Source organism: Hordeum vulgare, unplaced genomic scaffold (genome assembly GCF_904849725.1).
Source record: "Hordeum vulgare subsp. vulgare unplaced genomic scaffold, MorexV3_pseudomolecules_assembly, whole genome shotgun sequence".
Classification (NCBI taxonomy): Eukaryota; Viridiplantae; Streptophyta; class Magnoliopsida; order Poales; family Poaceae; genus Hordeum; species Hordeum vulgare.
Genome location: NW_025422528.1, coordinates 1 through 12,500, shown reverse-complemented (window position 1 = coordinate 12,500; position 12,500 = coordinate 1). Strand labels below are relative to the sequence as shown.

Sequence of the window (12,500 nt, the reverse complement as noted above, 5' to 3'; positions counted from 1 at the left end):
TTATTTTTCCTGATCAGAAAAATACATGAAAAAGAAAGGAGGTAGAAAAATTTTAGGATTTATGGTTAAAGAAGAAAAAGAAGAAAACAGGGGTTCTGTTGAATTTCAAGTATTCAGTTTCACCAATAAGATACGGAGACTTGCTTCACATTTGGAATTACACAAAAAAGATTTTTCATCGGAAAGAGGTCTACGAAGACTTTTGGGAAAACGTCGACGTTTGCTGGCTTATTTGGCAAAGAAAAATAGAGTACGTTATAAGAAATTAATCGGTCAGTTGAATATTCGGGAGCAGTAATTTAATCCTTCAAATTTTTTTCTTGTTTTATTATTTTTTTAGTAGTCTTTATAGTAGTCTTAGATTTTTCATTTTGATGAGCCTCACTTTGAGGAATTCATGGAATAATCCATTTTCATGGAATAATGAATTAAGGAAGAAAGGATATGAGTCTACCGCTTACAAAAAAAGATCTCATGATAGTCAATATGGGCCCTCAACACCCATCAATGCATGGTGTTCTTCGACTGATCGTTACTCTTGATGGTGAGGATGTTATTGATTGTGAACCCATATTAGGGTATTTACACAGAGGAATGGAAAAAATCGCGGAAAACCGAACGATTATACAATACTTACCTTATGTAACAAGGTGGGATTATAGAGAGATTGTAGAAAGGGGTAGGATAGTTATTTTTGCAAGAGACTTGAATTCCTTAACTTAAGAAAGAAAAAAGAATAAAAACACAGATACATAACATAAAAAAAAGAATAAATAAGACGAGATTCGACCTCCCCCTACATATTTAATTTCTTCTCCTATACAAAAACTAGCAAGACCCACTCCATTGGTAATTCCATCAATAACACCCTTATCAAAAAACTCCGTTAGTTCGGTTAACCCTCTTATACCGAGGGTAAAGACCCTAGTATAGAAAATATCTATATAACCACGATTATATGACCAACTGTATATATTTTTTTTTACTTGATCCAAAAATTCTTTTTTAGGATTTCTTTTTACAAAAGAGTTTATTAAATCCAAATTCTGAAAAAAAGAATAAGCAGATCCATAGAAGATATATGCTATGAATAAACCAAAGATAGCTAGAGTTACAGAAGAAATTGCATTAGTAATAAATTCATATGAATTTACAAAAGAATTAGAACTTTCCTGGGTAAAGTTTTTTGAGGGAGTTAACCACTTTGATAATATGGTTAACTCTGCTATTCCATTATCCATTCCTCCATTATCAAAAGAGATTCCTATGAATCCAATGAACAAAGTGAAAAGTAGTAATATAAGAAGAGGAAATAACATAGTATTTCCCGTTTCATGCGGATAGGCAAAAGTGTTTTTAGCCCCAAAAGACGTAGTAAAGGATCCTATCCTATTTCTTGTATTACCTTGAATTTTGGGTATATTTTGTGAAAAAAAAGAAACTCCACTCTTCGTTGTTGATAAAACGAAATCCCTATTCACTCCTTTGGGTATCCTTTTTCCCCATAAGGATATTGAATACAAGGAACTCTCTTTAGTGCTACTGTAATTTTGAAAATGAACACGCAAATACCCACCAAATGTAAGTAAATATATCCGAAACATATAAAAGGCAGTTAATCCTGCAGTAAAGGAAGCTATTATTCCAAAAAAGGGCGAATACAACCAACTATTACTAAGGATTTCATCTTTGGACCAGAAGCAAGCAAGAGGTGGAATACCACAAAGAGAAAGTGTACCCCATAAAAAAGTAGTTCTTGTGATTGGAATGTATTTTCTTAAACCGCCCATAAGAACCATATTTTGACTTTTATCTGGTGAATACCCAACAAGAGGTTCCATTGAATGAATAACGGATCCAGATCCCAAGAACAATAAAGCTTTTGAATAAGCATGAGTGATCAAATGGAATAAAGCAGCTTGATAAGAACCTATACCTAGAGCTAACATCATATAACCCAATTGAGACATTGTAGAATAGGCTAAGCTTCTTTTAATATCTCTCTGAGCAAGAGCTAAAGTAGCTCCTAAGAATAGTGTTATTGTACCTACTAAAGAAATAAAACTCATTATCAAAGGTAAAGATATGAAAAGAGGAAGAAGTCGAGCTAGAAGAAAAATTCCCGCAGCAACCATAGTTGCTGCGTGTATAAGAGCCGAAATAGGAGTGGGTCCTTCCATAGCATCGGGTAACCATACGTGAAGAGGGAATTGTGCGGATTTCGCAACTGCACCAAGGAATAATAAAAAAGCACACAAAGTAGTAAGTAAAGAGTTAATTCCATTATTAGGAATCCAGTTATTAGCGATTTGGAACAAATCCCTAAACTCTAAACTACCTGTTATCCAAAAAAAACCTAAAATTCCTAATAATAGACCAAAATCCCCTACACGATTAGTTACAAAAGCTTTTTGACAAGCACTCGCTGCGATTGGTCGTGTAAACCAAAAGCCTATCAATAAATAAGAACACATTCCCACGAGTTCCCAAAAAAAATAAATTTGTATCAAATTGGAGCTAGTAACCAATCCCAACATAGAAGTATTGAAAAAACTTATATAAACAAAAAATCTCAAATATCCTTCATCGTGAGACATATAACCATCACTATAAATAAGAACCAGGATTCCTACAGTAGTAATTAGTATTAACATAATAGAAGTAAGTGGGTCAATCAAGTATCCAAATTCTAAAGAAAAATCATTATTGACGGTCCAAGACCATAGATATTGATAGATAGAACTTCCATTTATTTGTTGAATAGACAGTTGAACTGAGAATACCATAGCTATACTTAAGAGTAAAACACTAGGAAAAGCCCATATGCGACGAAGATTTTTTGTTGCTGTCGGAATAAGAATAAGGCCAAATCCCATTGACATAATAACTGGAAGTGGGAGAAGAGGGATTACCCATGCATATTGATATGTATGTTCCATAAGAAAAGAAATTGCGATTTTTACTTCAATTTTTCTATAAAATTGTTTCCGATTCACCAAACCAACTCTTATCTCTTTCTGAAAGAATAAATAAAAAGAATAAGAAAAAATACTGGAATTCTTCATTTTTTAAAAATTTATCTCATTGAAATAATAAAAAATGAAGAATGGGTTTAGTTGGTTAAATTCAAAAAGTTAATCAAATAACTTCGTTACCTAGTTATTATCTAAATAAAGATATTTACAAAAAAAAAAAAAGGAATCGTTTTACTTTTTACTTTCTATTCATTTTTATATTTCTTTAAAACAAAGATGAAACAGCTCTCTTGTTCCATAACTGATTGAGTGAATTCCAATGAAAATCTATGTTTATAAGAAATTATCGAATAGTCCTTATGACTATAAATTACCTAAGTTTTAGAATGTCTTGTTTAAGAGACTCAGTATTTTTTGTTTTGATTAGAATTCCTTTCCTTTATGGAATACAATACAATATCATTCTGAGCTTAATTAACTATTTGAATTTTCCCTTCTTTTTATCCCCCCGGGGGATAGGCTTCCATACCATATATCTATATATGGAGTATACTTGATATATAAATAGATATAAATGGGAAACCCTTCTATATATTCTATATTATTAAAACAAAGTATAAAATATATACAGAAAAAATGTTTAAAAATTCTTGTCTTATCCGCATTAGACAAAATGAAGTAAAAAATAATTCACAATTTCAGTATCTTTCAGTATCTAAGTATAAATACTAATAAAAACAAGAAAGAAGGATTGATTTGCAGCAATAGATGTCTTTCACATACAACTAGAAAAAAGTAATTTCCTTTTTGAATGGCAGTTCCAAAAAAACGTACTTCAATGTCAAAAAAGCGTATTCGTAAAAATATTTGGAAGAAAAAGACTTATTTTTCCATAGTACAATCTTATTCTTTAGTAAAATCAAGATCATTTTCCAGTGGTAATGAGCATCCAAAACCAAAGGGTTTTTCTGGGCAACAAACAAACAAATAATAAGATTTTGGAATAATATGAATTGATTTTTCAAAAAAGAATTCCAATTATTTAATAATTTGGATTCTTCTTTGAATGTACTTTTATGTGTCGAATTACTTCGGTACAATATTCTTATAACAAACCCCTCTTATATATACAATAAAAAAAAGTTTTGTTTGGTATACTGTGTGCTAAGTATTCTTTTCCTATCAATGAACTTTTCATAATTTTCATAATAGAATGCTCATATTTTATTATGAAAATTATGAAAAGTGGAGTATTCTTACAATAGGACTTACAACTTCCACCTATCTTATCCAAAATCATAAGGTTAGTAAATCTTATTAATAAGAGCATAAAGACTTTCATTCTAGAAATTTTTCAAAAATCCAAAAAGCCTTTTCTATTTATCCATTTTAATTTCATCATTAAATAGAAACCCTTTTGGATTTTTTTCATTGTATTGAAAGAATTTTCAAAATTTAAACGATAAATTAATTAGAAAAAATTAGTTCTATATCTATAATTGCAAGTTAGAAAAAAGAAGTTCCAACTCTTTCAACCAGTGTTTCTATTGGGCAAAGCAAGAGTTTATTGTAAAAAAAAAATGGAAACGATACTACCAAACGAAGTCCATTTTAATGAAAACTCTAATGTTCCTAAATTTTATGGACTTTCCCAATATCGACGATTCCCGAGATAATAGCTATTATTCTTTTAAGTTACCTATTATTTGAAGTTAGCCGCCATGGTGAAATTGGTAGACACGCTGCTCTTAGGAAGCAGTGCTCAAGCATCTCGGTTCGAATCCGAGTGGCGGCATTCTTGAAAAGGAATACAATAGATTAGAAATCAATTCGAAATTTACAATTTTGTAATGGGACCTTCCCCTTATGCTATTTGCAACTTTAGAACATATACTAACTCATATCTCTTTCTCAACGATTTCAATTGTGATTACGATTCATTTGATAACCTTATTAGTTCGTGAACTTGGGAGATTACGTGATTCGTCAGAAAAAGGAATGATAGTTACTTTTTTCTCTATAACAGGATTCTTAGTTTCTCGTTGGGTTTCTTCGGGACATTTTCCATTAAGTAATTTATATGAGTCATTGATCTTCCTTTCATGGGCTCTGTATATTCTTCATACCATTCCTAAAATACAGAACTCTAAAAATGATTTAAGCACAATAACTACGCCAAGTACTATTTTAACGCAAGGCTTTGCCACGTCGGGTCTTTTAACTGAAATGCATCAATCCACGATACTAGTACCTGCTCTACAATCTCAGTGGTTAATGATGCATGTCAGTATGATGTTATTAAGTTATGCAACTCTTTTGTGCGGATCCTTATTATCTGCCGCTATTCTAATCATTAGATTTCGAAATAATTTCCATTTCTTTTCTAAAAAGAAAAAAAATGTTTTAAATAAAACATTTTTCTTTAGTGAGATTGCATTTTTTTATGCAAAAAGAAGTGCTTTAAAAAGCGCCCCTGTCCCTTCATTTCCAAATTATTACAAATATCAATTAACGGAGCGTTTGGATTCTTGGAGTTATCGTATCATTAGCCTAGGATTTACCCTTTTAACCATAGGTATTCTTTGTGGAGCAGTATGGGCTAATGAGGCCTGGGGATCCTATTGGAATTGGGATCCTAAGGAAACTTGGGCATTTATTACTTGGACCATATTCGCAATTTATTTACATAGTAGAACAAATCCAAATTGGAAGGGTACGAATTCTGCACTTATAGCTTCGATAGGATTTCTTATAATTTGGATTTGTTATTTTGGTATCAATCTATTAGGAATAGGTTTACATAGTTATGGTTCGTTTACATTAACACCTAAATGATTACATAAAAAAAAACGTTCATGAAATGAACGTTTTTACTTTTATATTTTATTTGAGAACCCCTTGAGCGCCTTCTCAAAGGGTTCTCAAAAATTCGAGATAGATCTAATTATACTTTTTTACTTATTTCTGCATTAATAGAGCAGACTAGTAAAAAAAACCAAACCTATTTAGGATAATAATTGGATAAGAGAGCCTCTACCCTGTCAACGGATAGGGAGAGAACAAAATCTGGATAAATACCAATTCCTATTACTGGTAAAAAGATACAGATTAAAATAAAGAGTTCTCGTGGTCCAGAATCCACAAAATTTGCGTTTGGAACATTAAATAGCTTGTATCCATAGAACATCTGGCGTAACATAGATAATAAATAAATAGGAGTTAATATCATTCCAATTGCCATTACAAAAGTAATTAGTGCTTTTGGCATTAACAAAAATTTTGGACTAGTAATTAGTCCAAAAAATACTACTAATTCTGCGACAAAACCACTCATTCCTGGTAAGGCAAGAGAAGCCATTGAAAAGCTACTAAACATGGTAAAAATTTTAGGCATTGGGATAGATATTCCTCCCAGTTCTTCGAGATAAACAAGACGCATTCTATCAGAAGCGGTTCCTGCCAAGAAAAAAAGTGTAGCACCAATAAATCCATGGGATAATATTTGTAAAATAGCTCCATTGAGTCCAATGTTGGTTATGGAACCAATTCCTATAATTATGAAACCCATGTGAGATACAGAGGAATAAGCTATTCTTTTTTTGAAATTTCGTTGACCAAGAGAAGTTGAAGCTGCATAGATTATTTGGATAGCTCCTATTATTACTAACCAGGGCGAAAATAGATAATGAGCATGAGGTAACAATTCCATGTTGATCCGAATCAATCCATATGCTCCCATCTTTAATAATATTCCCGCTAAAAGCATACATGTACTATAATGTGCTTCCCCATGGGTATCTGGTAACCACGTATGTAGGGGTATAATCGGCAATTTGACAGCATAAGCAATAAGGAAGCCAAAATATAAAAGTATTTCCAAGGTTGCGGGGTATGATTGATTAATTAATCTTTCCAAATCTAATCCTGGTTCGTTGGAACCGTATAAGCCCATACCCAGAACTCCGATTAAGAAAAAAATAGAACCGCCTGCAGTATACAAAATAAACTTTGTAGCTGAATATAGACGCCTCTTTCCCCCCCACATGGATAAAAGTAAGTAAACAGGAATTAATTCTAACTCCCACATGATAAAAAAAAGTAAAAGGTCTCGCGAAGAAAATAATCCTATTTGACCACTATACATTGCGAGCATCAGGAAATAGAATAATCGCGAATTCCGTGTAATTGGCCAAGCTGCTAAAGTAGCTAAAGTAGTGATAAATCCTGTCAATAAAATGGATCCTAATGAAAGTCCATCGATTCCCAATCTCCAATGGAAATCGAAGACATCTATCCATTTATAATCCTCCTTTAATTGAATTAAGGGATCCTCCAGTTGGAAATGATAACAGAACGCATAAGTCATTAGAAGGAATTCTAATAAACAAATAGATATAGTATACCACCTAACGATTTTGTTTCCCTTATGAGGTAAAAAGAAAATTAATGAACCGGCAAATATCGGCAAAACAACAAGTATTGTTAACCAAGGAAAATAACTCATGATAAAGTGATAAAGACAAGATACGTTTTGACCAGAAAAGCCCGTGCTCGATTATTTCGAGCACAGGCTTCTTCGGTAAAGAGGAATCAGACGATTCAAATGAAGTTTTTTGTTTTTGTAACGTATCAATAAGATAGAGCCATGCTACGGGTTGTTTCAGGCCCTAAATAAACGCGGACACTTAAAAAATCTGTCGGGCAGGCAGATTCACATCTCTTACAACCCACACAATCTTCGGTTCTCGGCGCGGAAGCAATTTGCTTGGCTTTACATCCATCCCAGGGTATCATTTCTAATACATCTGTTGGACAAGCTCGTACACATTGAGTGCATCCTATACATGTATCATAAATTTTTACGGAATGTGACATTGGATCTATAAATTTTTCTTTTCAACATAAAATTTTTCGATCTGGTAAAAAGAAAATTAGTACTATATGAGTCATATGTATTGTAGACACCAGACGAAGCAATGGTTTATCCAAACTTCAAAATTAAAAATCTATTTTTTAATCCGTTTGTGAGAAAGCGTGAAAAGAGCCAAGAGACTTGAATTTTGGACTTCAACAATAAGAAAGAATTTTACAAATTGTACAGACGATTTCGAATTAGCCAATTTATTTTATTGGCTATCGTCTTTTCAATATAAATTATTGCAATTTGAATATTGCAATATCAATGAATTACAAATACAAAAATTCATTTAAGTGAAAAAGAATACTATGCAATAACCTACTTACTAAAAAAAAAAGGATATTCTCAAATAATACTAAGAAAATAGTATGGATTTCTATATTATTTTAATATGCGCCTTTGTTTAGAGGATTTTATGTCTAATTATTAAAAAGTCTAATTATTCAATAAATTAGATTGATTGATACGAGTGGATTTCCTATTACGATGGATGGAAGAAAGAATGGATAGTCCAATAGCGGCTTCAGCAGCGGCAAGGGCTATAACAAAAATGGCGAAAATATCTCCTTTTAATTGGCGACTATCAAATAGATCAGAAAATGTTACGAGATTTAGATTAATTGAATTCAGTATAAGTTCAAGACATATTAGAGCTCTAACCATGTTTCGGCTTGTGATCAATCCATAGATACCAATCGAAAATAAATAGACACTCAAAAAAAGTACATGCTCAAACATCATTAACTAACTCCTTATCAATCTCGATTCATTTCAATATGAGGGCAAAGAATTGAACCGATTCAATTAATTACAATAGAACAATTACACAACAAAAGAGAAAAGAAAGGAGGTATTTGTTGGCAGTAGATGGGTTTTACTAAATCAAAATTGTGATTCTTTAGTTATTTATTTTAGATTTGCAATTCTTATAATTTTTACTTTTTCTAAGTTTTCTTATTGCCGAGCCATAGTAATTGCACCTATTAAAGAAACTAGAAGAATTATGGAAATGAGTTCAAACGGAAGATAAAAATCGGTTGCTAAATGAATTCCAATTTGTTGAACATTATTTATGAGACCCTGTTCTACTATTTGGTTTGATCTTGTAGTCCAAAGAATTCCATACCATGACGTATCTGGGATAGTAGTCATTAGTGAAAAAACAAAAGTTATACAAACGAGTGAAGTGAACCCATCTCCAATAGTCCAATAATTCTTATCTTTAGACCATTCTGAGCCATTTACGAACATTACAGCGAATATGATCAAGACATTTATGGCTCCCACATAAATAAGAAGTTGTGCGACAGCTACAAAGTAGGAATTTAATAAAAAATAGAATAAGGATATACAAACAAGAACTAATCCCAGCGAAAAGGCAGAATAAATGGGGTTGGTAAGTAATACTACTCCTAGACCCCCTAGTAGAAGAATAAATCCCCCAAATAGCATAAGAATCTCATGTATTGGTCCAGGTAAATCCATTATGGATAAAAAGAAATTAATAGTATAAAATTTTTCATGAACTGACTAAAACTAAAGGATTCGAGGAAGGAAAAAGGGATTAGGGTATTTTTTGTGTATAAACTGTATAGTTATAAACTATATTATATCATCAAAATCTAGTCTGATTTAAAATAAGAAAAAATTTCCAATAAGCAGTAGTTATTCGTTTTTCTTTATAGTTTAATAAAGAATTAGTAGATTTTTATAACAAAAAGACAAAATCAAAGTTTAGTAATCAGTAATCGTTCTTGAATTCGAAGATTTTTCTTCGTTTATTTTACTTTCAGACGAATTCCTAATTGTTTGAATTGTGTAATCTCCCATTATGGAGATTGGTAACCGACTTAAAGCAATTTGATTGTAATTCAATTCATGACGATCATAGGTAGAAAGTTCATATTCTTCAGTCATTGATAAACAGCTTGTTGGACAGTACTCAACACAATTGCCACAAAATATACAAACTCCGAAATCAATACTATAATTAAGCAATTGTTTTCTTTTTATATCCTTTTCAAATCTCCAATCCACAACGGGTAGATCTATCGGACATACGCGAACACATACTTCACAAGCAATACATTTATCAAATTCAAAGTGGATTCGCCCTCGGAAACGCTCTGGTGTAATTGATTTTTCATAAGGGTAGTGAATCGTTATAGGTAAACGATTTGTGTGGGATAAGGTAGTTATGAAACTTTGACCTATGTACCTTGTAGCACGTATTGTTTGTTGACCATAACTCATGAACCCAGTTACCATAGGGAACATATTCATTCTAAATATCTATGAAAAAGATATGTTTCTTTCTCTTGTTTGGGAGAGCTTTTGTGTTGAAAATATTCTTACTATCTATTATTGTATTATCTTATTTATAGTGAAACAAGTTGAGAAGAGGTTGTTAATAATAGATTGCCCAGGGAAATAGGTAAAAGAAATTTCCATCCAAGATTTAATAACTGATCCATTCTCATCCTTGGTAAAGTCCATCTTATTGTGATAGAAATGAAGAGAAATAAATAAGCTTTAGTTAATGTAATAAATATACCCATTGTCATTTCCAAAATTCCAACTGCTTTATTCATTTGGAAAAAATCAAAAAAGGATATATAGGGAATAGAGAAATTCCACCCGCCCAAGTAGAGAACTGTTACAAATAAAGAAGAAACTAATAAATTTAGGTAAGAAACAAGATAAAATAAACATATTTGATACCGGAATATTCAGTTTGGTAACCTGCTACTAATTCTTCCTCTGCTTCTGGTAAATCAAAGGGTAATCTTTCACATTCTGCCAAAGAAGAAATAAAAAAACCAGAAAGCCTATAGGCTGACGCCAAATATTCCATCCAAAAAAACCATATTTTGACTGTGCTTCAACTATATCAACTGTACTTGAACTGTTAGATAATCATAGTCGATGATAACATCACAGTTCCCACCGCTATTTCAAAACCGTACATGAAACCTTAGCTTCATACGGCTTCTCTATGATCAGAAAAAGGAAAGGACTGTTTTGTTCTGTTCCTAGCCCCTGGGCATAGATAGAATTAGGTAAAATAAAATAGATTTGAAAGTCCTAAATTAGACCAAAGGAATTCCGTCTGCTAGAATAAGAAAAAGCGCTTCTGAATTGATCTCATCCTTTATAATATATTCCAAATTTTTCTTTGTTCAGTAATAACTTAATCTTGGAATAAAACACTTGGTACTTGTTTTGTTATAGGAATTCAATTAATAAATGGAAAGAGTGGAGTATTAGTTCATGAGCAATTCTGCATGAATAGAGGAAGGAAATAATGCAAATTTTTTCTAGTGCACTCCATATCTTTTTTACTATTCTTCTTTCCCCCGGGAAGGGGGTATTTAAAAAGAAAAAATGGATAAAGGGTTAATTCGTTCTTGATAGCCATTTCCTTAACAAGTGAATGGGAACATACTCTGGATCGGAATCCGAAGAAAGTACTACTTGATAATTTCTACAAATTGCAAGTCCTTATTATGATTCCTTTTACGGGAAAAAATCTCTAATGTTTTAGATTTTCCATTACTAATCCTTTATGTACTTTAGTGTTCCTAACCCTTCACTAACTTTTGGTGGATTCTTCTTATGAATTTTTAAGTTATAGTAATAACTAGGAGTATTCTAATAATGGAATTCCATATTGTGAATCCTTTATTCTTGCCCGCTTCAAGATATGATGAGTAATTAAAAAATATCAACCTTGGGATAAAGAGTTTACACTCTTTATGTTTACTTCCACTTTTTTCTTGTACGTAGAAAATGAGATTTTTTTCTTTTTACTACAAATTTAGAAGCTGTTTTATTTCACTCATATAGCTATCTAGTTTAACTTACCAACCCAAATACTAAATAAGAAAAGGAATATAAATAGTTAATGGATTTTATAGGAAAAAGATCCTATTTTAACGAATCACACGTAGAGATATTGCTAGCACACAAAAAGTTAATGGTATTTCATAACTAATGGATTGAGCAGCAGCTCGTAGACCGCCTGAAAAAGAATATTTATTATTTGAGCTATATCCTGCCATAAGAAGACCAATAGGAGCTATACTTGAAATGGCAATCCATAAAAAAACACCAATACTAAGATCGGCTAAAACAAAATGATATCCCAAAGGGATAACTAAAAAACTTAATAAAACTGATATGACTGCTATAGAAGGTCCAATGCTAAATAAAGAAATATCTCCTCGCGATGGCAGAATATCTTCTTTAAAAATGTAGTTTAGTCCCATCTGCTATAGCTTGAAGCAGGCCCAGGGGGCCAGCATATTCAGGACCAATACGTTGTTGTATCGACGCAGATATTTCTCTTTCTAACCACACAATTACGAGTACCTCTATTGTAATTCCTAAAAGGAGGGTCAAAATGGGTAGAATCGATATCAGTCCATAGACTTCTTTTAATAATTCCGATTTCGAAAAAGAATTGATAGTTTCTACCTCTACCCTATCTATTATCATTTCAACGATCAACTTCCCCCATAATGATATCTATACTACCTAATATCGTCATGATATCAGCCAATTTCATTTTTTTAACTAGTTGAGGAAGAATTTGCAAATTAATAAAA

The 12,500-nt window shown here is 32.0% G+C and overlaps 1 non-coding gene across 1 annotated transcript; it reads left to right on the top strand.

Annotated features, from left to right (window-relative positions):
• Positions 1-4,690: 4,690 nt before the first annotated feature.
• On the top strand, positions 4,691-4,770 carry TRNAL-UAG. Its single transcript has one exon. It is a non-coding gene; the product is annotated as a tRNA-Leu (tRNA).
• Positions 4,771-12,500: the final 7,730 nt, after the last annotated feature.